This window comes from Chroicocephalus ridibundus, chromosome 8 (assembly GCF_963924245.1).
Source record: "Chroicocephalus ridibundus chromosome 8, bChrRid1.1, whole genome shotgun sequence".
NCBI lineage: Eukaryota > Metazoa > Chordata > Aves > Charadriiformes > Laridae > Chroicocephalus > Chroicocephalus ridibundus.
The window spans coordinates 17,608,264-17,632,949 of NC_086291.1; the positions used below are offsets into that span (position 1 = coordinate 17,608,264).

At 39.6% G+C, this 24,686-nt stretch overlaps 1 long non-coding RNA gene across 6 annotated transcripts in view; it reads right to left on the minus strand.

Moving 5' to 3' along the window:
* LOC134519509 (uncharacterized) overlaps nt 1-24,686 on the minus strand; it is a 480,646-nt gene that overhangs the window by 157,264 nt on the left and 298,696 nt on the right. For all 6 annotated transcript variants that reach the window (XR_010072240.1, XR_010072242.1, XR_010072241.1 and 3 more), the window contains one exon: nt 524-598. This is a non-coding gene — a long non-coding RNA (uncharacterized LOC134519509). The remainder of the gene's footprint in view (nt 1-523; nt 599-24,686) is intronic.

Here is a 24,686-nt window from a genome sequence, read left to right on the forward strand (position 1 = left end):
CTGGGCTCCAGCAGAACTGAAAGGAACACTTAACTTACACTACACAACGATCTGGAATGCAGACGCACTAAGATGGACTGCTATTGATGTGTGGGTTTGATGCACTTTATAAACAAAGTACTGATTAGATCTAGCTACCAAAATTATGCCCTTTCATATCCATATGTCTGTAATAAACAAAATTTAGAGGAACAAATCTTAGGATGCTTTCTACTTTCTACTGTTTTAAATCAACTGCTTTGCAAGCCAAGTTCACAGTGTTGCATCATATGCTGTAGAAATGTGAAGTTTTCACAGCACTGATAACTGATTCCATTCTTCCAGAGGCAAAAAAAAGGGAAAGAAAACAAACAAACAAACAAAAAAAAGAAAATCAAGAATTCTTCTGCTCTAAGGCAGAATTTGTCCAGCCCTGTGCAGGAGCATTTGGGCCTCCATATATACATTTTTATATACTGAAACCACAAAGCAAGCAACTGCTTAAACAGAGTTTTTTGGGGAACTTGGAAAAGTTGTTCCTTACCAACACAGGACAGGATGGAGGTCCTCCCTCTGCCAAGATTTTTCCTCTTCAATTTGGGAAGCGGAGTCAGGGGCCCTATGATATAGAGAACACTATTTTACTTCATAGCATTAATGCAATTTTACACAATGAATACAAACAGAAATATGACTTAAGTTGTAATTTCTGTGAAGGATGCTCTGTTACGCTGCCCAGACCACCTTTGTGTCTTTCTATGGCTACTCACTGTGCTCTAAACCTTTCCCACTCATCCTCCCCTGGGGTTATACATGCGGCATTGTGGCTAACTGCCCTTCCAGCAGAGTTCTCCTGGCAGCTGGACATTTTGGATCTTTCCCAGTTTGTTACAAAGAATGTATCAGATGCATTTATGCTTCTGATACCTCTTTTAAGAAAAAGAGGCTGAATGAGGAAATAAAGTCCAGCCCTTGGAAAATCTGCATGGGAAATAAGCGTTAGCCAGGGCTAAATCACTGCTGAAATAAAAAGTCTAGAGGAATACATTTAGAAGTCTGTCAGACGAATTACTACTTTTATCTCATTTCATTGGCAGCTAGGCTGTTTTGATCTTTCACTTTCTATTAAAAAGAATATACTGGGAGTAGTAAACACTCAGGATCTACTTCTTCCTCCACAGTGTGAACTCATTATTGAATTGCCAAACTGACCGAATGGATTTTCTATCAGTCACAGTGTAGGTACCTACTCCTTGCCACATCAGGGCAAGTTTCCTCAAATCATCCCATAATAAGTCTAAGCCCCAAGACACAGCTTCCTGTGGAAGATCATATCTGTATAGTCCAATGCCACTACACCTCCGAAGGTACAGGGACATCAGGTAGGTCACAGACAACAGCACCTTTAATCTTAGTCTGGTTATCATTTTAAAACACCACGTCCACCCATTGCTTGCTGTCCAACAGCTCTTCTGTCATAAAACAAAAGATCATAAAGTGTCTCATTTGCCAGATAAGCCAACTTGAGAGAGAAAGCAACTGACTCAGAATCAAAAGGAAAAGAGTAAAGAATTTCATAGCAGCACCTGCCACAATGTCAGAAGAACCTACCACGGCACCACCGGTCAAAAATATCTGAACCATCAGTTAAAAGCTGGATGAGAAATGATCGTCACTTGAATGTCTCTTCCAACCCTCTACTATTTTTCTTTATCTAGGAACAGTTTGAGTAAAAGCAAAACAAACCACTTTTTGGTCTCACATAAAATTTACAAATGTTCTCTCTCATCCCAGGAAAACAATTCTGGGACTGTATGGCCAGCAAAACCTGCTGCTTCTGTGGATGCAGACCCGGACTGCGGTCTCCAGACATGTGCTTAATGAACACATGGAGGTACGCTCTAGCGGCCAATAATGTACGCCCTATCGGGTCTTATTGCTTAAAGACCAGGTAATGCTCCGGAATACAAAGCTGCATGTATTGCCATTGTAAAGGCTTGAACATGATCTAGTAATAGAGATTGGTCACATAGTCATGGTAGAGTGGATAAATCACTACATAAATCATTCATTTATATGGTACAATACAGTTACAGTAATAATACTGTACATATGGCAAGGGGCCCAACTTGGGAAAAATATTCTTCAGCACCCTGCACAATCATTCAAGAGCTCTGTTTTAACTACTTCTATCAATTATTAAAACTGCACAGTGCATAAGTACATCAGCTTTCCACGTTCGGGAACCTGCCTCCAGCGCCTTCTTTTCACCCTGCTGCCTGAAACTTACACTTTCAGCATTAGTCAGCATCATCCAGCAGGAGCTTTTAGGAAGTCTGCTTTTAAAGGGGCTCCAGAAGTAAGGCTGGGGATTCAGATGCTTCTAGAGGCTGGAAAGATAACTAAGGTAGCAAAGACAAGGGCTGACTGTGAAGAAATGCAAAAGGATTTTATGAGACAAACCGCTGGGTGAAAAAATGATCAATTAAATTTAATGTAAGTAAATACAAAGTGACACACATTGGAATCAACATTTCCAACTTTATGTATAAAATGATGGGCTCCAAGTCACTACTACACCAAGAGGAATACCTGGATAGCATAGTATTCATAACGTAATAGCCAGACAAGTAATACAGATAGTATAACAGATAATGAAAACCTCACCTAAAAGAACAGAGCTGTCAGAAATAAACACCAAATTAAATGTTAGAAATCACTGCGAAAGAAGCAGAGAGCTCGATCGTATCAGTGCATATATCCACAGAGTCCTTATATCTGGTTCTGATCCCACTTATAAAATGGATATAATCAAAATAGAAAAGGCTTGGAGAAGAGTGGCATGGTTAATAAAAGCTGCAGAATGACTGCTGGACAGGAAAAAACCGAATGTACTGGGATCTGCCTCTATGGAAGACATGCCACAGGGAGGATACAACAGAGACCTATTAATTCATGAGTGGTGTGGCAAGGGTAAATGGGGATCCATTCACTGCTTCTTCCAATATGAGAGCTCAGAAGCATCAAACAACATGAGCAGATACGACACTCAAAACAACACAATGTACGGTCAAGCTGTGGAACAGCTTGAAGAAGGATGTCACCGGGGATGCAAAAGTTTGCACAAGTTCAGTAAAAGACTGGATTCTCGGAGAAAAGAACTATGAAGACCTACAAAGTAGAGAAACCCCCCTTCTGGCTGACCAAGTCCAGGACAGCCTGGTTGTCTTTAGAAGAGTATTCCAGGGGGGAATATCTAAATTCTTCAACTTTTGACCACTCCTGGGACAAAGATACGGGGCTAGATGAGCTTTTGGGTCTGATATGGCTCATCTTATGCTCTTCCTCAATCATTTGCCTTTCATAGTCATTCAAGTACATTGTGTTCACAGATCCTCCTCCACTCAGAGCTCCGCTAGCTGAAAAGGCTACTATCATCAGCAATTTGTCATTGCCTTATTCCTGGAGGTTATCTCAATTCTGTTAGCTAAGACTACTTGTTTATGCCCTCACCTGTTTTAGTGAAAATGAACCCTACTTACAATGACAGTATTATTCAAATCAATTAAGGTAGACAGTTCACTTTTTGAGGAATACAGGTTAAGGGTTCTCATCTGAGCAGGCCAGTCACCATGCTGAAGCAGAGAGGCAACAAGCATCTGGAAAGGCAGGACAGACTACAAGCCTGTCTTTCTTTTCCACACTCCTTCTTCCAGAAATGAGGAGTATCAAACAGCTCTGCCTCAGGAACTCACTGTTTGTGAATAAAGATGGTTGATGATTTTTCAAATTTTTCTTCTTTTGTTCCTGTTGGGTTTCATTTTCACTATTTCTTTGTCAAATCCTTTTTCTCCACAGGAGGTTCATCTTTGCAAAAAACCTAAAAACATCCCTATGTTTAACATGAGATATCTGTCAATCAGTGGCTCATTTACTGAAAACATTATCCAAGGGGTTATAAAAAATGGTTGCATCTTAAAACAGTGAACTATTTCAAAAAATATTTTTAGTATTTCAAATTTATTTCAGTGTACACTGTTTTTCAAAAAGAGAAGCTATTCTATATGTTTCAAAATGAACAATCTAAAGTTAAGAATTTTTATTGAAATGATACTCATTTTCAGCCAACTCAATGCAAGCAAGGAGATACCCTGAATTGACTGCAAAATTGTTGTATTTTTTCTCTTTTTAAGAGGTGAATACTATTATGAATAAAGTTTTAGAAGTAGATGATGATTCTTCACATGTTTATTTTGACATTATTTATTTGTAATCATTATAAATATAGACAAGATTTTTTTCAAAAACCTCCCCTGGTAGTTTTTTGTTTAACTCTCTGCATTAAATTGCAACAAAACTCACCCAGACTAACCAGAAAAACATGTCTCCCATTCAGACTTCAACAAAGAAACCTGCACCTTAGAGACTCTGTCTGCTTCTATGGAAGGAAGCAGCATGGCACTCAACAAACATCCTTGGGGAAAGAGTTAAAAAAGAAAACTATGTGATTTTCTTTACACCCTATTTAATCAATACAACTAGCATCAATAAGAAACTAAGAATGAAGACCAGGGCTGTATGCTAATGATCAAAACTGAAAATGTATCCCAGTTCATTATACATTTTCATTGTTTCTGTTTTCCGAGTAGACAATATGTTTTCATAAGCAGGCAAATTATTAAAACCCAAGCTTCCCAGGGAGAGCTGGGACTTTACTCATGAACTTGTTTTTGAAGAGAACTGTCCACAGCCAGCAGATGAAAAGGAGACTTTACCCCACTAACTCCTCATGACTTGAGGTAAAAAGTGCTCCTCAAGAGACAGGACTTTGCAAAAACACCAAAGTGTCCATTGTAATCTTGATGAAATCACTTCACAAATAAGTAAGAACAAGGCCAGTTATATGCAAAGTTAGTATATCCCACACATCTTTGTTGCACTAAAAGACAATAGAAAGAAAAGGAGCACTTTAAGGAAACAGGAAAAAATGTTGTTTTTTCAGAGTCTGCATCTGAAAAATCAGGAAAACCTTCCAGTCAAAAACAAAAAAAAATACTCTTTGACAGAAGTACTGTTCAGAGTGATTCATTTAAAAGTGCTGAACTTATATTCAGAGCCTGAAATCTAGGAACCACCAGCTGGGCTGGGACTCAAAATTACATGGATGGAGTGAGTTTTTGAGTTGTGATGCATTAAACAGTGGAGGCAATTGCTTTTCTCACCTATTCCACAAGGGAAGGAAGAAGGGAAACATTTAAGAATTAAGAAAAGAAGGCTTAGTATTATTGGGTTACAGTATCATGTGCCGCTAGAGGCTGAATCAGAGTTTGCATTAAAAAGGAACTTCAAAAATTTAAACAAATCTTTCACAGTGATTCCTTTCAAGATGGAGCTGGAATAAATACAAAACAAGTAAGATAAAACTGTGCATATTACATTTGTCAAAAAATAATCTGTTTATGTATTGGAAGTTCACTCATAATAAAAGGGGCAAGAAAAGGTCCTTGCTCCTGCCAAATATCAGCATTACTGCCAAGGGAAGGAGGCCAGAGTCCATGTAGCAGGTATATGAGGGAATATCTATATATCATACACAACCAGCATGGAGAAAGCCTACAACAGAAGGAATTAAACAATAGCCACAAACTCCTGTACACTGCTTAAGGAATGAAGGGGGTCACAGACCTCTTTTATTTTAGTTTAGGCACGATGAAAAAAATGCTATCAGCTATCTACATCCAGCTAGGGAGATGCCTGGTGGACAGTATTCTCTCTAAGTCCCACGTAGTACCACTAGTCTATGCCATACACATTAATTTAATCCACATTGCACAACATGCTACTTAAAGTGAGCCCAACCAGATCAAGGGGTGGAAAAACAGGTATACTGGTTCCCAGGAGTCACAGTCAAGCATATGTAGCTTACGGTCAGCAGCTGCAGTTGCAGACAGTACACAGGAAGGCAAGTAACATGGTAGCTATTCGTTGGTATAAGTGGCAAAAGAAATGTGACCACCTTAACAACCCAAGAACAGAAATGGACTTTAGGATCAGGCAGAATTATCAGCAGAACAGCTAACAGGAGGGTGTAAAATAAAGCAGGGCCAATCTGCTTTAACTCAGCCTTCACCTTTCTCAACACACATAGGCACAAATGGGCATCCCTCCTCCTGGAGCCAATGACAGCAGTGGGCTGTGCTCATTCCAGAGTAAATTACTCACCTTCTTAGCATGATTTCCACTAGTCTACCTCTTACAGTCACATACAAATTATAGGAACTTGCATGTATTTACAACCATGAAGCACTTGAGTTGGGTCAGAGAAATTTGATGAAAAGAGAAAGAGCTAGAGAAAGCTCAAACAAAAGATCAAACGGGCTCTGTCAATGTAATAAAGGTATCAGTAAAAACTCTAATTTCTTCACTGTATTACTAAAAGTGGCATTGCTATTGTAAACAAATTCATATTTTTAATTCAGTTTACCTAGCACTACCTATGACCTCCATTTACTTTTGCTGTTTCTCTCAGTTTGAACAACGAAAAGCAATAAAGCAAGTTTCTCTGTTGCTTCCAGCCAGTTTCACTTTCAAAAGAGACTATTTGTTAAAAAAAACACAGGTTGATTTCATTGGAATCAAAAGCTGCACACATTTCTGCTGGCCTCTGATTCAATAAAAGCTTTTATAGAACACTTAGGTTTAGGTTAAATTAAGTTGACAGAGTTTTGATAACGAATATGAATTGATTTACAGAAAGATTAATTTAGTCCAGATTGTTAGCACAGTTATTGGTTTAAATTGCAAATTATAGAATTTCACAGAATCACAGAATAGTTGAGGCTGGAAGGCACCTTGAGACTGCCCAGTTCAAACCCCTGCTCAAAGTAGGGTCAGCAAGAACAGGCTGCTCAGGGCCACGTCCAGTCCAGTTTTGAATACCTCCAAGCACAGAGACTCCACAACCTTTCTGGGCAATCTGTTCCAGTGTTCCATCACCTTTACAGTGAAAAAAGTTTTTTCTTATGTTTAAGTGGAATTTTCTGCATTTCAGTTTGTACCCGTTGCCACTTGTCCTTTGACTGGGTGCTTCTGAGAAGAGTCTGGCACTGCTTTCTTCACTACCCCCATCAACAGTGAGCCCACATTCTCTCTGGCCTTCCTTGTGCTGCCAATGTACCTGCAGGAGCTTTTCTTATCACCCTTTACTAGGTCCAACTCCCCAAGGGCTTTGGCTTTCCTCACTCCATCCCTCCACGCTCAGACAATGCCCCTGAAGTCCTCCTGAGTGACCTGACCCTGTTTCCACCTCTTGTAGGCTTCCTTGCTTCCTTTTTATTTAAAAGAAATTTAATGTAACAGAAAGCTATGCCAGCATTCTATTTTCTAATTTTGTGTGGATAGCCTCCTTAACGCAATTGCATTTCTAGTCCAGTGCAATGGGGATATCAAAGTCGTGTTTAAAAGTTTTAAAAACTTTTCAATTAAAAAAAAAAAAAAAAGGTGGAATAACATTCTCTACAAAGGCACAGTATTGTGGCTTGTTTTTACAGTCTTTCCCCTAAGTAACCTGCTGTACACCACTAGCTCCATAAGCAGGAGGCGGACTATACTGTTGCACTTCCCATCAAGTCATGGTTTGTAAACTCTGAACAAAGACTGATCAGTGAAGAACTGCACTGTGTAGCCTGTACAATCTTCATAAAATAAATTAATGAACAAATAAATATTCCCTGATGGACGAGCCAGTCAGCAAATATCCCACAAGTTCCTCCCCAGCCCTGTTCCCACAGGTAGGCTGAGGAGCAGACACCTAACTGCACTCCCACAAACACAGCTGCCCAAAGACCTTGAGCCCATTCCTCCTTCACTCTTGAGACTTTTGCAGATGTGAAGAGCAAATGAAATGTGAAAATAAAAGCCAGTTCTCAGGCATTTTAGGCCCAGCGTAACACCTCCAGAGACCAGGATACCAGCACCGCTTCTGCTCCCCTCATTGCTCTCAGTAAGCCCCTTGAAAGTGCTGAAGGTCAGTAACGACCGCCATTTTGAGAGCTGTGTAATCCTCCCCCAGTCTCTTTCCCTGACATTTACAGCACAGCTTGTACAGTTTTAGTTCAACAAAAATATCAGGAAGCACTTTAAATCCTTTTTCCAAAGAAAGCTACACCTTCTTTGTTACCTGTAGCTCACTTTTTCTCTCATAAGTTCCTCAGGTTTTTCTGTGAAACACTAGTTTCCTCTGCTGGGGACAAAGGCCTTGGGCCGCCAGCGCAGCCATTTGCAGAAGGACGAGTTTGTACGGTCATAGATGGAGCACAACTGCCGGTCTCTGCCTGTGAAGTTGTGTCTAGAGGACAGCCACTGCTTAAGGAAAATGCTGCTGACACTTGGCAGAGCGCTGCCCACCACTTCCCCCTCAGCGGGGCAGCTCTGCCGCTGCCCCACAGCCAGCCCCTGCAGCCTTCACCCAGCGACAGCCCGCGGAGGCAGGGCAACCCTTTAGGAGCGGCATCGAGCTGGACTCTAGGGCCAGAGAAGAGTAGTGGTATAAAAAGGAATGTAATCAAAATCTCACTATTTTTTTAAATCAGCACTGCTATTCTCTGCTGGTTCAAACACACAAGGACTGGACAATACTGCACCAGCTTGCAGCTTTTCATCGTAAAATAGGATTAGGGAACAGCAGGTCAATTTAACAGAAGGTTGTTCAGTACAGGATTTTGTAAGGTTGGTTGAAATGTGTGGTATCCCCTGTTTTGGCTGTTTTTTCCTAGCTCCATTTGCCTCAACACAACCAGTGCTGGTAACAGCCAGAGCAGTGATCAGACTTTGACCACCGAGGTTGCACAGTCTCCCCTGAAAATTCTCCTTAGCACTGTAATCCCCTCACTCTCCGCATGGGAAATATTTAGGAGTGAACAGACTCAGCTTTATATTGACACCCCAGTAGCACTACAGGTACTACTAGTGTCCAGCCAAGAATAAACAACTGCAGTCAAACATTTAATAATACGTTGTTTTCCAAAGCGGTGGTTCATCTCACTTCACCGCTGTCTGTAACGGTCCTCATTACCACTGCATCAGAAGGGCAAGAGGTTTTCCTGCCTTAGCATTAAAAAACGACATAAAGACAAATACCACAGAAACCTATTGCAGCAGATGAGATGATGTTCATCTCAGCCTAAATCAAACCTAAACCTCCCCTGCCCTTAGTGGCAGCTTTGCCTGAGGACTGACAACAGCATTTATGGAGCACAGGAAACAGAGGAATGCATGGCCAGCCAACATCGATGGTGCTGCACAACTCTTGTCAAGAAATAACTGGATCTATAGTTCTTAAAGTGCTCCAACAATGGGTACCAACAGATTCTGTCATCTCAAAACCTGGGGGGATTTTGAGGGGGAAATTTAGGGGAGGGTGTCAGTATTAGTATTTTAAGTCTTTCTCAAAATTTGGTCAAGGTTCTCAGCTAGCTGGCTGCTGTAATGAGGGCAGCAGTTTTGTCATATCTTCTCAAGTCCTGACACCATCCTTACCCAGATCAGCTCTAAATCACATGTAATTAACTTCCGTAAGCCTTTTAAAAAATTCAGCTTGTTTATCACTCGATATCATTTTCTATTTTGATGGCAAGACTGCCCTCAGTTGCTGTTTTTAAGAGGTGTAAAAGGGACATTTGTCTAACATCTATTTCTTACCTTTCTGTCTCCTCTATGCTAAAATTGCGTCCAAATTCTGTGCTGTGCTGCTTTTGCAATAATCATAGAATCATGGAATATCAGGTTGGGAGGGAGCTCAAAGATCATTTGGACCAACCTTTCATGGCAAAAGCACAGTCTAGACAAGATGGCCCAGCACCCTGTCCAGCTGAATCTTTAAAGTGTCCAATAACGGGGAATCCACCACTTCCCTGAGGAGATTATTCCAATGGCTGATTGTTCTTATTGTGAAAGATTTTCCTCTTGTGTCCAATCAGAATGTCCCCAGAAGTAACTTGTAATCATTACCTCTTCTTTTCCACGTGGCTCCTTGTGAAAAGGGAGTCTCCACCTTCCTTATAGCCACCCTTTAAATATTGCAACATGGCGATAATGTCTCCCCTAAGTATTCTTTTCTCAAGGCTGAACAAACCCTGTTCTCTCAGCCTTTCCTCATATAGCAGGCTTCCCAGTGTTTTGATCATCTTTATGGCCCTTCTCGGGACCCTCTCCAGCCTGTCCACATCTTTTTGTATAGCAGGGACTAAAACAGTATTCCAGGTGTGGCCTGACAAGCGCTGAGTAGAGTAGGATGACTTCTTTGTCTCCGCTGGTGATGACCTTGTTGATGCAACCCAGGATCCTTTGGCTTTCTTTGCCGCAGCAGCACACTGTTCACTTATGTTGAGCTGCTTGTCCACCAAGACCCCCAGGTCACTTTCCACAGAGCTGCTCCCCAGGCAGGTAGGTCCCAGTCTGTGCTGCACTCCTGAATTATGTTTTCCCAGGTGCAGGGCCTTACACTCATCCTTGTTGAACTTCATAGGGTTCTTGTCAGCCCACTCTTCCAGCCTATCCAGGTCTTCCTGCAGGGTGGCTCTCCCTCCCGAGGTGTCCACTTCCCCACTCAGTTTGGTGTCATCAGCACACTTCGTCAGGGTACACCTGATCCCATCATCCAGTTCACTTATGAAGATATTAAATAGCACTGGGCCCTATATTGATCTTTGGGGGACCCCGTTTGTGACGGGTTGCCAGTTTGAAAAAGAGCTATTTTTCCACCACTCTCTGGGCCTGTCAGCCCCCACCCACCACACAGACAACTTGTCTAGACCGTAACACATCCCTTTCTCTAGGAGGATGCTGTGTGGAACTGTATCAAAAGCCTTGGAAAAATCCAGGTAGACAAGGCCCACTGCTCGCCCCGCATCAACTGGAGCAGGTTACTTTGTCATAGAAGACGATCAGGTTTGTCAAGCATGATTTGCCCTTAAATAGAAGTAGATTCAACAGTAAGGTGAAATCTTTGCTTTTACTCTGTAAATGCAAATAAAAGGCTTGGAGTTTTTCATGGTTGTTAACCGTTCTTTGCAAATCTAGCTGATGAAATAGTACTCAAGGCAAGTTACTGAGAAAAGGCAAGAGTCTCGAGTGGTGCAAGCCAACAGAGCTCACTTTCACAATTCAGACAACATTTATACCACCTGAGAATGTGGGATAGCTACATTAACAGTCATTGGCTTTAATTACAAGTCCTGCTGTGCTTAGATACTCTGCAAAAACCCGAAATATCATACAAAGATCTTTCTTGTATGGTGTAAGGTGTGATTCCTTCCCTTCCCACCTCTGGAAGAGAATTGATTCTGACAAGCAGGAGGATCTAGTCCATTAGGATCCTGTATGCTTTCCTGCTTTTACACTTCCTAACATCACACAGTTTGAGCTAATACCTCAAATTTGCCTCAGAGTGCCACAAAATCCCCCTACCTGGCTAGTACCTAATGCACATGCTTACTTTTTTGTACTTCTGTCTTTCAGGACGCCTGCTAAAGTTCCTGTTTCCCAGAGAGAAAGAGATCTTTTGGAAGGACAACTCTAAAGATCCACACAGGTCACTAAACCCATGAACCAACAGCAAGTCTCATTCAACACCTAATAACTCCAAGGTGTTTGCTAAGCTATATGTTTCTTTCACATCGTGATTTTTTCTAGTAACAAATTTCGGAGAAGAAAACCCACCACACCCATGCATACACACACAGCTTGAAAAATCACAGAACTGGCAAATTTGGTTTCTATTTCCATTATTCTATACCCATTATTACATGTGGTAGATGTAATAATACATTATTACCCTGCCTACCTTAACTCTGATAAAAAACCAGGCCTAGAGTAAGCACCCTCATCAGGTGTGTCATTAGGATGAACGGTTAGCTGAGTGAATACAGTGGGTAGATTCAGGGAAGATTTTTAAGGATTCATAGCCATTGTCCTTTGTCCAGTTCTTTGACCATTTGAAAATGTCTTATATGATTAAAGCCTTCCCCCCACCCATATATATGTCCCTGAAAATTGAACTGATCTTAATTTTTATTGTATTTTCTTCCAGATTTTACCACAGCAATCTGGGCACCTGCCCAAAATTTATAAATGAAAATATCCTCATGCAGCACAGCATCAGCATCACATACCAGCAGCTAAAATATTTTCTCTTTCTCTTTGTCCTGAATCCAAACTTTGGCATAACCCATGTCACACATCTGCTTCTTCCGAGCCGGTGCAGCAGAGGTGGATTATGTTTGTGTAGGAAGTCAGAGCCGCTTGCACCAATGAGCGCTCGCACTGCCGGCTTGGCCCCAGGAAGAGAATGCTCTCCTTTGGAAGAGGAACTGAAAGTATGCCTGGGGAAGCCTGCTTTGCCTCTGACCAAACTAGCTGTCTAAGGAAATGCCAGACCTTGCTGCACCGGGGTCAAACGTAGAATTATGTGGCAGTTTGATAAGCTACAGTACACTAATTTATTGGCTATTTTAAAAAAATGTAGAGGAAATTTTATTACGGATTACTTTGCTTTCCTGAAAACTTTTTATAATTAAAAACATCTGGAAGACATTTCAATATATCATAAACAAGAGGAAATCCAAAGCACGTGACTTCTAAGAAAATGATGCAAATACCACTCTGCGCCAAAATTTACAGTAATCTGTTTTTCTTATTTTGCTACAGGGGGGAGGGAGAATGAATGGAGAATGAGTCAATAATGAGAAAACAACTAGAATAAAGAAATATACTATATTAGGAACCACTGTTTAATGAAAAATACTGTTTTTTTTTAAAAAAACCCACAAAATCAGTAAAATAGATTGGACTTCCCCTCCACACTCACCCCCAAAAAATTAATTTCCAGGGAGTATATCCTTCTGGAGTGGACAAATGATGACACAGATTATGACAATATTAGGAGGCTATCAGTGAGAAAGAAGGAAAGGAATATGAATATGTTTTGGATGATCATAGGTAAAGGAAACTATTGGTTTAATCTGCTGAGTACTATGCTTCTTAATTAATATCACTAAATACCTACAGCCTTTATGACAGTTCTTTAAGAAATAAAACAAAAGAAAACACCAACACAGTTCACCATATTATCAAATATCTTAGTCTGAATAATCTGTTGTCTTATAAAATACAGTAAGATTTATAGGCTCTAAAACCAAACACAGCCAAAAAGCTTTACAAGAAATCCCCAACACAGTTACTAAAAACCCCAACAATTAATTACGAAGTTCACAGTAAATGAAATAATGCATGAGGAGAATAGTGAAAATGTTTATAACCAAATCTAAAAGTCATGAGAAACTTAAAACTGGTGTTGGGTTCACTGAAAAGAAATAGAAAAACAAAGTTGAACTGCCCCAGAGTTCATGGTGGTTTATATTTAGAATTTCAGCTGAATGCATGGGCAACTATCGTAAAGCTTATATTGGCCCCTAGCTGCAACTTCATCGAAAATCACTATTTCAATCCAGAATTTTCGTTCAGTCCTTCAGTTGGGTTTGTCCAGATCTGTTGCTCTTGAGAATGAAGTTGCTGTGATATGGAAAATATTTTTTTAACTTTCACTTTCTTGAGCAGAATGGGAGAGAAATGAGTTTGATGCCTCCTTGCTGCAAACTAACAGGATAGTGGCTATGACAAATCTGGGCTGAGAGCAATGACCAGTCCAAAGTCAATCATGAACTGTGAGCTTGCTAGAGCTGTGCCGTATGTAATTCAGCAGCTCTCTTTTCCAAAAGAGGCTGCTAGGGCTCTTTAGAGCAGAATGAGATTACGTGTACTGATTGCTTTCTACTGGTCTTGCCTACCTTCATTCTGTGACAGCTCCTGGCTCTTTGGTCAGCTGAACACCAAAACGTCCTTCGCTAGGGAAGTCTTAACATGGGCCAGAGGGAGTGCAGTAGCATACCTGGTGTATGTGGAGAGGAGCTCCCTGGCTAAATCCTAGAATTTGGGGTGAGCCAGCTGCCTATTGAAATCAGTGATTTTATTATTAAACCTACCTTGTGCGAGAGCACTGATATTTTACAGACCCTTTCTTTTTTTATCAGTTTTATGGGTAATAAAATAGTTACAGAAGCTGTCATTTAAATTTTTCAGGTTTTTATCATGGGGTATCCGAACTAATCTTATACGGTACAACACATTTTGCAAATCCTACCTTTCAATGTTATTGTTTCAGGCTCTTTACAGACTCAGGTATAACTTAACTGCATTGGCAACACTCATATGATATTTTAGAGGTTTCTTCCCCAGTACTAATGACTTTCTTTAAAAAACAAAGTAAAAATCTTTTTAAAGAACGTGATGAGAATTTTAAAAATCCAGCAACTCCTCCAGCCAAAATAAAACTCTAATTATGAAATTATAATATGTCAAATTTTAATATTTAGAGAGAACACAGTGCTTGCTGGTTAACTGTACTTTATAATTTAGGGAAGAGCTGATGAACTATGTTCTCACAATTTCAAAGGCATTTATTTTGTCGAAATAACTTTAGGTTATGTACTTTGTGGCAATGAATGTCTTTTATTAGCACTATGTGCAAAGAAGGCCCAGTTCTGATTGAGTGGTCTGATTAGGACTGTAATGTTGCCAATGCATCAAAACAAAGATAAAAACTTAGTTCTTCATATCTCCTTACATTTTTAAAAGAAAACACTTTGGAGTGAGAAAAAAAATCTTTTATGCCATTAAACAATACATGCTGTTTAATCAATTGCAGTGAAGGAATTGTGGTAACGTTTTGAATTTTTTTCCATTTAATGAATATTTGTGGACCAAGTCTGACTTCTGACAATATGTTTAATAATTGTAGTTGACAATCAGGCATTGATCCTTTTTCTGCATGTGAATAATACCTAAACTAGACGTTGCATAATATCAAGTATGTTTGCATTTTTAATCAACAGTTTTGATGTTATAGGCTGCTTGCAAAGTAAAACATTTATTATTATCAATGATGATTGTGGTTGGTCCTTTAATCACCTGATACTCTATCTGTTCTCTGTTTTAGAATGAACTGATACATCTTAAGGAACATACCAATCTCTACCTAAACAAAAACTGTTCACACAAATGTTAGCAAATAGTGAGTACAATGGGATATGAATTTTCTTGAAGCAAGCAACAATTCTGACAAATGTACAGAAACATTGTTTGGGCAATATTCAACCAGCTCTGTTACACAGTATTTTTAGTGTAATAGAAAAGACTCATTAACATTTTCCTACGAGAAATCTGAGTTTGTAAGGATATTATATTTTCATGGCATTATCACAAATTGAATCCCTTTATCCAAAATAAATTAAACATTTGTTTCCTGGAGTACAATACTGGAATGAAAGAACAAGTCAAATGGATTAATCAATAACTTTTTAATTTTAGGACTTGTCAGCTTTCCCTTTCTGTTTCAGATTTTTCCCTTCTAGCATCAATGATGACAGATTGAAGGGATACGTAAATGGGTGAAATGCCTCAAATTTGCAATCCAGTTGGAAAATATAATTTCATTTGGGAAATCTCACCTCTGCAGAAATGTGTAAAAAAGTTCCAAGGTGTAATTGCAACAGGTGAAACAATCTTCTGGCCTAATAGCACCTGTCAAGGACATACTTGCACTGGCATTTTGTACGTATTGGCACGGAAACCATCGCTGGGGAAAGGAGGGGAGAGCTGATGCTACAGTACCAGCAAGGCCTGCCAGTTCCAACCCCCACTCCAAATTCCTCTGACAAGACAAGAATGGCTATGATGGGTTTTTTTACTAAAAGGATTGACTACTCACAATGACAGCCACTGCCTTTGGGCAGCACTAACATGATTCTTCCCATAGAGAGTAATAGCACTTGGCGGGCACTAATAAGAGGGAGCTGCAACATTTTCTACTACTAATTTTGGAAGAGGTCATCCCTGTCTGTGACCTCGCGTTGACACGTGTTATACTGAGGCAGTGGGTATAGCTTTTTATACATGTTGCTATTTACAATGTGCACTTTTATTCTGGGGTGAGGCTGCAGTACAAAAGAGAACCTGGGCACAGGCTTACTTGAGTTGGATCTCAGGTATCCAGACAATACAGTGAATTTGACTGAGGTTTTGATCAGTATAAGTAAAATAATCAAGTGCATAAATGAAGAGACTCTATATAATCATAGGAAAATAGCACGGTTGTTTCTAACACTGAAATGACAGATGATCTATAGGAAACATACTTAGAAACTGAGTGCGAAAAATAACAGTGCGATGCTGTGCAGTAAGAAGAAAATAGTTACTCTTCTCCCTTAATCAGATAAGAGCAACATTCCTACTCAGGGAGGTGGGACTGGAATCAGACCTCCCCCCTCTTGTGTGGTTTCCTGACAGATGATCAGTTCATTTTTAAGTCTTCAGGAGTGCAGTCAGGTTATGGTACTTTAACATCTTGTCTTCTGTTTATTTCTTTCACCATGCTTTCCATACTCCCACTGTGCTGTGTCTCATCTGCCCTCACCATACTGCCTCCTCATTTAATCACGCATCAGAAGTCTCCTTCTACCCTCCCCTCTCACTACACTGAGTCTAATTTTCTCATTCACAGAGGAGGCTGTCCTCTCCTCCCTGCTTTAATTATGACTCTACATTAAAAATAAAAATAATAAAAGCGCATTTTCCTGAGACATAAGTTATTGATGCTCTGGCCCTGGAGAAATAGACACGCTTTTATTTGATGTCATTTTAAACATTTTGTTTCTACCAAAAATATGTATTTAAGTAAATGAGAGCTGGGAATGTACCTTCTTTTTTTGGCTGGCTGGCTGGCCCCCTTGGAGCTTTGCCTTGGGTGTGTAACTGAGAGACGGCCACTCATGCATGAAGAATAGAAGCTTAATTAATTGGATTGGAATTGTAAAATGGTGTACTTGATGTGGGTAAGGCACATTCCACACTTTTCCCCCATAAAGAATGTGACATTTTTGTGGAAGTGTTGAAGAGTGGGTCCAGGAGCCATCAGATGGATGAGACTTCATTAAATAGGTACAGCAGGGAACCCCTAGTCCTGTATCTCACACAGATTTTTCCCCATGCATTCATTTAATTAACCCTCAATCTGTATCTATGGCTCCAGAACAATTCTATTTAATTTTTATGTTACATGTTATATGTAATTTATAGTACATAATAAATAGTTTGTAAGAGGTGGAGCCGTGAACAGTTTGAAACAGGTTTTCCATGTCCAAATGAAGCTGCCACGGAAATCATTTTTCATTTCTGCCAAACTTAAGGTTCCCTTTTTTTCTTCCCAGCCTTGAAAAATGTTGTTAAAAAATCCCAAATTATCCAGGAAAGTTTATCATGTTTCAATAAAATAGTGACTTCATTGTTAGCAATTGCTTATTTCAACCTTTTCATGAAATGTCTCCTTTTTACATTATGAGCATTACATACAAAATAAAAATATATGGCTTCAAAATTCTGTTTAATGATATTTATTATAAAAATAAATTAAAAGGCATTTTGGGCCCTCTCTCATTTCCTCATAAAGTGCACTTTGCCTCTTTTGAAAATACACTGGTGCTGTGGTGGGGAAATCTGTCTCAGTCATGCTTCACATTCTGCTGCATTTTAGTATGGGAAGGAATAGGTTCTTACAGGTAACTTCATCTATTAGCAACAAGAAATCACATTGTCTTGTAGTCAGCAAATACTTAGAAAACAATGGTATGTGATTATTCTTTAAAAAAATGTGTCCTTTGTAAGCTCACTGATTGTTTTCTTTTGGGTTTCCAAGACTCATATCTTTTACAGTTTCCTGAAGCACCCTATCATATGTGGCAGCCCTTAAGTTTGTTCCATCTTGCAGTATTTTAAGACTGGAATACATATTGTTGCTCCCGGAGTGTGCTATCCACAGTCAGTGAGCGTTTTTTAATGACCTTTCATTCAAGATCAAAGTGCAAACAGCATGCTTATTGCACCTATCTCCTTATGGACAGTGGCCCTGGCAATATTATCTTTTTTTTTCCCTGTCATCACAAATATTTCAGTGTGGAGACCTTTAGTGTTGATATGCTTTTTCTTTGAAGCTACTGAGCTTCACGAAGCTGTTCGTCATGTTCAGAACAGCCTGGATTAGAAAATAAGAGGACATATGAGAATCCATAGATGTTTAACAGCAGAGGAACTTTTGGTAGTACCCATCAAGGTCTCCTTCATCTTCTCAGTCAGTGACCCAGTTTATATATTACTGTAACCAGAATTCTGTCATTCCTTACGAAGGTGAGGGTCAGGTTTTTATTCCTGCGTCACATCTATAGATGTCATATTAGAATTACCCAGACACTCTGATGTGAATATTTGAGTACTCCCTGAAGCTAACCATTGCTAGCTGTTTTGAACCCTTGAATGGCTACCACATAGAAATGCTAAATAAAGTTGAAATAATTATGATATGCAGTGACACTTACAGTCTAAAATAAATTGTGTGAACCAAGTAAAAAGGTAATAAAAGGTCATTTCCCCCTTCTCCAAGTTATTTTGGACCAACTATTTTATCACCGTTCTGTAAGGCCCAAACACTGCATGGGCTGAGCAGCTTTGAAAATTTGGCTATTATTATAGCTCACAATCCCGCATATATATAGCTCCACCTTATATAAATTATGTAGACATCTTGGTTCTACAAGTTTGAGCTGGAAATCTGCAAGCTGTCTCATGAGACTTTCAGTTGCTGGTTGAGCTGGGAAAATATTGTGATGCCTAGGCTTTCTTGTGGTAGTCTGGCATTTCATATTCAGGCCTGGGCAAAACTGGGATAAGAACACATTTGCAAAAATGAGGAAAAAAGAATGAAAAAGAATTTCTCTGTAAATCATATAAACATCAAGGAAATGTTCAGGTATGAGACACTGCAAGTGGTTTATTCTTTCATTATCTGCCAATCCTTAGAGAAAACATCCAAAGTTTCCTTGCCTGCTTCTTAGAGATGTCTCGTACGAGAAAAGATATCCATACTGTATGGGTTCTATGCATTCAGGAATAAGTTGAATTTAGTAAGTATGGCTACAATAATTAGTGCAGCCAATGAATCCTCATTGATAGCAGTAGACACAGTCTCATTTAATAGCAGCCTTAAGTTAATAGTGTACTGCTTTCCCAAGAGAAGGGACAGCATGGAGAAAAATGTATAATATATTAATTTTTATTCTAAAGCCATTTTAATTCTAAGTTTCATGGTTCCAAAAGTGGCCTACCTTTTTATGAACTGGGAACAGGCCCCATTCTCATTTCTTTTAATCGATGAATGTGAAGGTAAGAAAAAGAAACCAAAGAAACAGTGTGTATAACAAATTAGAGTAAAAGGAGATTGATATACTTTCAAGATGGTGATATAGCAGTCCATGCTGAGTTTACAGTGCTTGTGGTTTATAGCATATGCCATAATTACTTCAGCTTAGAGCTGAATTGACTTTGCAAATCCAGAAACAGTTACTGAGGCTATAAAAAGTGAGACTTTGACTTCAGTGAATTTGTTCCAAGAAGGAGAAGTTAAATTTAAAAATGAAATTTCAACTCGCATACTGCTGTTTTCTGAGGCAGGTCCAGGAAAAATGTCTCTTTGGTTCATCCACCTATTTTGCTGCATAACTAGGACTGATATCAAAATCTTGGACTAGAAACCATGCAGAGAGAAAGTCATGTTACACAGAAAAGACTGACATGAGCAGAAAAATCAGAAAGGCATAGAAAAAATATAGAAAAATCAGAAGGCATTTTCTGTTGAAAAAGATTATTTATGCAATTAGTATTTGGGTTACTGAGTCTTTGTATTAGGATAGTGTTCTGAGACAAAGAATTCTGCTAAGCTCACTTGAAGTATAAATATAGAGCCAATTATGCAGCTGCACAGAAGTGATGGGTCAATCTTCAGTCAAAGGAAAGTTGGGAAAAGGGGAAGAGGGTACCCAAACAGTTCCAAGCTAAACCTCCGTCAGTCAGAAAAAAAAACCCCAAAATACAACAAACAGTAGAATAACAATATTCCCCAAACAAAGGTTTTTTTCTAGAGTGAGATGACACCATTTTGAACTTACGATAGCAAAAACACAGCCATCTTCTGCCTTGGTTTCCCTAACAAACCACACAGTAGCTATTTGCATATCACAGTAATATAGCTGAATTCCTACCATTACATATACCCTTCCTCACGAGTCGTCAGTCACAGACACAAATAGCAGCCATTCAGAAAACTGGTGAGGCCCGATCGTTACCAGTCCATTGAGAAACAATTTTGAGCAAGCACATCTACTACTAAAGGTGAGGTTCCTGAGGTACACAGTACCACAAGAAAGGTATGTAAAACCTCTAGTTTAAATACAGCAGCACTACCCTACAGCATTTGGGTGGCAGGTGGAAAACTCTCTTGTTCTTGGTCTCCTGCTGTCTCTCTCTCCGCTCCTGGAGCTCACAAACAAGCAGGACATTTTTCATTTTGGCCATGGGAAAGTGATCCATATTTTTTCACCAGTGTAAAAAAAACGTTTGTAAGGCTAGACCAGTCAGAAACAAACCTTGCCAAAACTGCTTTCAGCACAAAAAAATTAGTATGATTCATCCCTTCTGATAAGATTTGGTGAGGCTTTATGCCACTGCTATTGCTCACAAAATCACAAGCGAGCTGCAGCCTCTAAGAAATTAGCCTTTTTGCTGTTGAGTGGAAAGCTGAAAGATGTCTGAACACTAGGTGGGGTGTGACTGAGCTCTGTCTGAAAGCCAGGATATTCGGGATGCTGCTGAAGCGCCTTCAACATGGCCCTGAGTTGGCACCCAGGAGCACTGCGTGGGACCAGGTCAGTGGTGAACATGCTCCATATGATATTTCCTGGTTCTTTCTGAGGTGATCTCTATGTGATCTCTCGAGACATAAGCAGCTCTTGCCTCCTTGGAGTGGCTGCCCGACTCATTCACTTTTCTTCTCCTTCTTTCTTTTCTTTTCCTTCCAGGTCCTCCATTTAACAAAATGAGTGGCAAGTATCTCTACTAGGCATTTTTTACAGGCTCACTCAAGTCCGAATAACACAGACCTAGCTCAGTTTTCCTCAGAAGCATTATAGCATTGCTAGAGTCCATTACAGGTCCTTAAGAGGAATCTGAGGAAAAATATCTGAGGAAACTGCACTTGTGAATGAAATCTAATTCATAAACTTGCAACGCAGCTCAACAATCACACATCTCACTCACTGAATAACTTTTAACAAAGTTAATGTTAACAATGTTAAATTTATTTTTAAAACACTCAACTTTGTTGATTAATACTGCTTTCCTTTTCCTGTTAAGGACTACATATCCAATAAGAAACTACATCATCCACCCTCAAAGCCTGTCATATGAGTAATGGGATCCCAGCATTGGAGACAGTATGTATAAAATTTAAAACCCAAAATAATTTTTCTATAAAAATAACATTCTTAGCTTGCACAAAGTTCTATACTTTATTAATCTACTTGTATCTCTATAATCTAACAAAAAAGCTTTCATATTACAATGCATGCAGATTTGTGGAAATTCAGATTTATTTACAAGGAATCGGAAATATATTATTCTTACTAACTTAAACTGAAAGAAAGCCTTCATTTAAGTGACTTAATGATACCCAGAAAGCATGTAATAAAATAATGACCTTTATTACAGATCATAAATAGCAATCAAGTCTCTACAAAATAATGATCAAACCAGATAATAAGTCTGATTACATTCAAAATCCTGTGCTTCTACTGTGTTTTATTTCTAGAGTGTGAAATAGAAACTGACTTATGAGAAGATGCTGGGCCAACAACCGAGGGGAGTCTAAGTAAATTGAAGAATGCCAATTAAGCCTGGAGGAAGTCTAAATTGGGGTAGCTTACCTCTTCTTCCAGACCTCTCGCTGTGCACATCATACCAATTTAGGCCCCCTTGAGACTCACTTAGACATATGCACTGAGACTTAGTTACTTACTTAGGCAAACTACTTAGTAATGTGTAACTTCCATATTGCCTTTGAGTTAGATGCACAGATTCTAAGTCCAAATTAGTACAGCTCACATTCCAGGAGGTCAGAGGAGAGAAGTAAATAAAGAAAAGCAACTAACTGGAAAGAGAAAGAAGCTGTAAGTTAAAAAATGCACCACCACTCCGGTCATCTTTTTCTGGATTGCCAGCATGCAAGGTACACCAGTATAGCAAATGGTGCAAGTAGGCCTGTGGAGCTTAAGCGATTCCAGTGTTTGAAAAGCTGGTTCCAACAGGTCCTCATCACCCAGGGTCTCCCAAAGCTCTGGGATGTGCTAACAACCATCTTTGACCTGCAGTCACATGTCTGATAAATCTGCATGCTGGGATCGTTTTTAATTATGGTTTTGTTCCTTCTGCTTTTCTTTATGACAGAAGCATGAAGTATTGACATAAGTTCTCTCAGCCTTCCATATAAGAAATACAAGATTAATTCCTCTAGATTTCTGCAATTTCCAATTAACAACTGTGATTTCATAATTTACATGTCAAAGTCTCTAAATTTTCAGGGCAATACTTCCTATACCAACTGCAAGAATCTAGTCTCCCTCGAAATATTAAACTCTAGATACGAAAGATAAAGGGCATATCCACATGACAAGGTAGAGAGAGATGTAAGCCTCTCTCTGTGCTCCAAACTGGCTGAAACAAGCTAGCTCTGGGGCAGAAGATGTAATTTAAAACTACAATAACCGCTACTTAAGCATTGTATTAGGATACACGAAGACTGCTATTTTCAGGATTCTTGATAAGATCCAAACACCAGACACTTGCAATTAGTATAGGAAGTCATTTCTCCCTTTTTTTAATTTAGGACAACTAGTAGAGCCCTACCCAGATTCTCTTCCAACTTTCCCTCAGGAGGTACTGAGTATTACCTTGTACTCATCTTTCCTGTAACCACCATGCCACAAGTTATGCTGAAGGGGAGGAAACTCCCTTGTTCACCTTGTGCTGGAATCCCTTCTAATGGAATCCACTCTGCAAAGCTTGATCAGCAAGAGAAGGAACACAGCAAGCACACCTACAGCTTAGTTGTCAGAGCTTTCACCTGTGAGACAGGAAACTTATTTATTTTCAGTCCCTCTGCACAAGCATTAATAGGAGCAGAGACTGAATATGCACTTCTGAGAGATACACTTCTACACGTAGAATTTGAGACACCTATAATACCACCCTAAAATACTGTGTCTGGGATTCACAATTGGAACAGTCACCCACTGACAGTATTATCAATAGCCTTTCCAAACTTTCCATTTCACTTTCTCTATTCAGTATAAAAAAGCCTGGGCTTGTTTGTTCAGTAGCTGTACAGATCCTACAGTAATAACAACCATAAACATATCTCAGATATTGCACTGGTGATTCATGATGATGTGAACAGGTTGTACTAAATTCCTAACCTGTTAGAGGAAAATTAAAAGCTTCTCATTTTGCTAATGAAATGTTGTGTTTGCCCATTGGCTCCATCTCAGTACAGTCTCCAAGAATAGCCTGAAGCCATTCAAATAGCCCTCAACAAGCCTGAATGTATGTTTTGATCCCCACACTTGAAAACTAGAAACCTAACTGAAAGCCAAGTGCTGATTAATAGTGACATCAAAGTCAAGGCTTTAAGAATATGTTTCATCAGTAGAATGAGGTTTCTGTGGGCTAGGTACCTAATTCGAATCCACTGCCTATAATACTTAAAGCTACAGAAATGACCAAGGTTTGCAGGTTACACAGAGTCAAGACAGCATGTATAGAAAAGGTGGAACAAATAAGAACAGAAGGCAGACGCAGCACAGAAAGCTATCACAAGCTACATAAATAGAAGAAACTTTAAGAGCATACTGACAGCATTGTTAAAAATGAAATAGGAGAGAATTTCCTTTATACATAGTAAAGACAAAGAGGAGAACAAAACCTGATGAGACTCAAAGTTAGAGAGGAAGATGGTACAGCACCCTTTCTACACACTTACCATCAGTCTAAATAGCCTCTTACTTGCTGGAGATATGTATACACATCATATATTGCAGCACATTTTAGAAATAACCAAGGAATTCCTCTATCACTCCATGTGCAGGCCAAACTAGTTCAAATTCAACATTTTTCCTAGTAGGACCCTGGCCTACCACACAGGGGTCTGTAGCTGCCCATGCAGAGGCTCTGGAGAGCCTCCCCAAGTGCAGGTTTGATTGCACCTTGCTTCTACCTGAGGCTGTGGCTCACATTTCACTCTGAAAGCAATCTGCTGTCCATAAAAGTGGGCATAGTAGTAGCCTTCAAAGCAAAAATGTTGCTGTGACATGCTTTCACTCCACTATGAGCACTGTGGGCCTGTTCACATCAGCAAGCAACTATGCTAATGCCTCAACCTCAAACACAGCCCCTTTCTGATTACAACGCCAGAAAATATGCTACGAGTGAACTTTAAAACATGACTTTTTGGGAAGGCTCAAAATAGCATAAGCAAGTATGGAACATCATAATAATGCTTTGGGAAGGTGTTAGTGCCTAGAAAGGGCTCTGGGCAAGGAGAGGTTGTGCGGTAGACAATGAATCCACAGGTATTCAGAGAATCAGTTGCTGGCAGGGAGAGCTGCAGTGAGCTAATTCTCTGAGAAGAGTTTATGGACAACTATGACGGAACCATA